This window comes from Hipposideros armiger, unplaced genomic scaffold, assembly GCF_001890085.2.
Source record: "Hipposideros armiger isolate ML-2016 unplaced genomic scaffold, ASM189008v1 scaffold_847, whole genome shotgun sequence".
Lineage (NCBI taxonomy): Eukaryota > Metazoa > Chordata > Mammalia > Chiroptera > Hipposideridae > Hipposideros > Hipposideros armiger.
The window spans coordinates 75183-79136 of NW_017732197.1; the positions used below are offsets into that span (position 1 = coordinate 75183).

At 36.9% G+C, this 3954-nt stretch overlaps 1 long non-coding RNA gene across 1 annotated transcript in view; it reads left to right on the forward strand.

Annotated features, from left to right (window-relative positions):
- LOC109374632 (uncharacterized) overlaps window positions 1-2691 on the forward strand; it is a 21779-nt gene extending 19088 nt beyond the window's left edge. Inside the window, exon 2 of the long non-coding RNA XR_002122422.1 lies at window positions 2359-2691. This is a non-coding gene — a long non-coding RNA (uncharacterized LOC109374632). The remainder of the gene's footprint in view (window positions 1-2358) is intronic.
- The last annotated feature ends 1263 nt before the right edge of the window (window positions 2692-3954 follow it).

The window sequence follows — 3954 nt, forward strand, 5'->3', positions numbered from 1 at the left end:
AGACAAAGAAGGAACCAGTAATCTCACTTCTGGGCATTTATCCAAGGAAACCTAAAACTCTACTTTGAGGGAACATGTTTCATCCATCTGTTAATTGTAGCATTGTTTACAATGGCCAAGATGTGGAGGCAGCCTAGGTGTCCATCAATGGATGAATGGATAAAAAGGAAGTGATACATATATTCGATGGAATATAGCTCAGCCATGGAAGGGAATGGGTTATTGCTATCTGTGGCAACATGGATAGAGTACTGTGCTGAGTGGAGTATGTCAGACAAAGACAGATGCAATATGATTCTGCTTATTTATGGAATTGAAAGAACAAAATAAGCAAGCAAACAGGACTAAGACAGACTCATAGATACAGAGAACATTTTGATGGTTGCCAGGTGGGAGGGGTGTTGTAGGGCTGGGTGAAAAAAGGGAAGGGATTAAGAAGTACAAATTGGTAGTTACAAAATAGTGATGGTGATATAAAGTAAAGCATAAAGAATATAGCCAATAACATGGTAATAACTATGTATAGTGCCAGGTGGGTACTAGACTAGTCAAGGGGATCATCACTTCTTAAATTATATAAATGTCTAACCACTATGCGGTACACCTGAAATTAAAATAATATTGAATGTCAACTGTGATTGAAAAATTTTAAAATGGGATTAAAAAGATGAAGAATAAGAGGTCCAAATATCTAAGTATGAAACAAATAAGTCATGGGGATGTAATGTACAGCATGGGGAATATAGTCAATAATATTGTGATAGCATGGTAGGTGTTAGATGGTTGCTGGACTTATGGTGATCACTTCTTTAGGTATATAAATGTTGGATAACTATGATGAACACCTGAAACTAATAATATTGTATGTTAGCTATAATTTTTAATAAAAAATAATTTTAAAAAGAATAAATGCAGTGTTATTTCATAATGATATCTGTTAATTAAATAAAATGGTGGAGAAAGGCCGAAACAAAATTCTTCTTTAGTATATTCCACTGCATAATTGTTATAAATGGAATTATTGGCATGCAAAGAATATTGGTGACTAAAATCTCCCTATGATTTTTTGCTGAATATAATTCAGAAATGAAAGACAGGTGTAGCTAATTATTTACAAAATTTAAATATCACTAGATTAAGGATGTTAAACTAAAATGTGCCATGTAATCTACCTAAAGCCATTACCAGGACAAAACCAAATTTCTCAAACCAAAGCAAGTGTTAGTACCCTAAGAACAAGTTTATAATACAAAGAAATAATGAAACTCATTTATGTGTCATTTTACGAAATACTCGTGTTGATCATTCTTAATTAAAGAGAAGTAAACTACAAAGAGAACAGTGTTATAAAAGTTTCTAGAGAGAAGTAGTTAGGTATATTAGAATGATGATCTCTTTACGATCAGTGTTATAAAAAGCCCTTATGAGTATTTATATTTCTCTATTTTAAGAAAATGACAGATTTACAAAAATATTAAAATCTACTCAATAGCAAGGAAGACTGAATCTGTTCAATTTTAATTCCACATTGTTTCTAGTCCATGTTGAAGAGTTATGCGGTACTACTTGAGTGCAAATCTCTGATTCATCCACCTAATGCTCTTCCTCCCCTAGTGACAGTCAAGGTGCTGGGTGGTGACCTCAATGGTGACCTTTTGTTAACCCCTAGCCATAGAGATGAGGAGCATAACTTGAACTTGGCCTTTGTACCCAACTACTTATCTGTCATCCATGGATTTACCTAAGCCTTTGTGGATCCTATTTATTCCAACAGACAGTGCAACCTCTCAGGCAAACAACTTCCAGATGTTTACTAATACTACTTCATTTTATTTGACCTACAGCTACCTCCTTCAATATCATACCAGTAATGGCGTTTCTGTATCTAGTTAAAAAAAATACACATTCAACCTTCCTGTATTTCCTATAGCTTTATCAAGATTATTTTTTTATGTAGTAAAGAGGTATTTTTTTCCCTAAGTCCTTATCTGTAAACTTCTCCAAACCATTATCATTCTAGTTGGCTTTCACTGATATTTTGTAGATTGCTCTAGTTATTTTGTTGTCTTTCCTAGAATTTAGGTACCAACCTGAATTGCACTGATTTATTCAGGTGTGGCTAGCCTGTGGTTTTATACAAGGGTCAAATTCAAGATAGGTTTTAATAAAGCAGAAAAATCTAAAATGTTGACTACATGGTTCATGAAAACAAGAGTTGCCCCCAAATCAATAATGAGCAATATTTTGTTTGGTAATTTTAAATGGTTACGTGACTACTAATAAAATTAAAAAGGATCTGTTTTGTCCTCTTTCTCCCTAACACCTCTTTTCTCTGGCATCTCTTCTTTCTCTTACCAGGGTGTGAATCTTTACAAAGTGATGGAAGCTGGTAACTTTATTTGCAAAGCTGTGAATAAAACCACAAACTCTAAAGTAGCACAAGCCTCCTTCAATGCTTGACTTAAATGAATTTGTGACTTAACGCTGAGAAGATCCCTTTCAGCTACAGATATTCATCTGAAAATCATTAGTGTCAATTTGTTCTGAAATCTGAAGTAATAGACAAGAGTGGGAAAAATAAAAAGATACTTTTAAAAGAACTGGATACATTTCGAAGTCAACAGAAATACCAGCCATCAGGTAAATTGCAAGCTGAAGCTAAATAATAAAATTTGTAGACATGCTTTTGAACCTGGAGAAAAGTCTGCTCTTTTGCTGTTATAGAAATAACTTTTTAATTTAGTAGACGTGAAAATTGACTTCAGATTTCCCTAAGTATCAAATACTGTGTTAATACTTAATCAAGCTGGCTTAGCACAGTGTACATATTGTCAGTAGTTTATGAGTTCCTGCATAGCGTGCAAAGTGTGTGTGGCCTCAATATTCTGCGTATGCCTCTGGATCTCAACTTTCCATTTGCCAAGTCAGTTAAATTATGGACCAAGCGCCAAATCTCCATCTGAACCTACATAATATTTAGCAATAGAACTCTTGCATTTCAAGTATGGCTAACATCTGTTAACTATTTCAATGACTTTATCTTGTTCCAGAAGGCTGTGGTCAATGGCAAGATGCCATATCCTGGAAACATTACGACCTCCCATGTTTGTTACACGCTTCCAGTTTACCATACNTGCCTCCAGGTTTAGCACTGGCAGCGACATATCATGGATAACTTGGTAGCTCCTACCAGGTGGTCCCCAGCCAGTCCACAGGTAGTGGCTGACCTGGGCCTGCACCGGAGCCCCTCCCAAGAGGCCCCAGAACCACCATAGCTGGAGGTTTGCTTCAGACCACAGTAGAATACCACCTAATTATCCCCACAAGCAGCACACACAAAGGGTGGTCTCAATAGGCACCAGAGCCCACTGAAGGAAAACCCGCTCTGTGGGTTAAGCCCCCTGCACAGCAGCCTGTAAGCTGTTGATGTGGCCAAACCCTATACCCAGTCAACCTGAAAATCATTCCCACCAACTGACCTGCCAGTAGCAATCAAGGCTTAACAGGAGGGCACACACAACCCTCACAAGGGACACTCCTAGAGCACCTAATATAGCAGACAAGGGAGACTGTGCTACTGGGACCCACAGGGTACCTACTACATAAGGCCACTAGGCCAAGACAGGGAGATGTAGCAGATCTATCTACTATACAGAAACAAACACAGATAGGCAGCCAAATGAGTAAACAAAAAACTACATTTCACATGAAAGAACAAGAGAAAACTCCAGAAAAAGAACTAAACAAAATGGAGACAACCAACCTATTACAATAGATACAGAGTTCAAAACAGTGGTTATAAGGATGCTTAAGGAACTTCGTGAGAACTTCAACAAAGAGATAGCAAGCATAAAAAAGGATGTAGAAGCCATAAAAAAGAACCAGTCAAAAGTGAAGAATACAACAAGTGAAATAAAGAATGCATTAGAGAGCTGGCCGAGTGGCACATTGGTT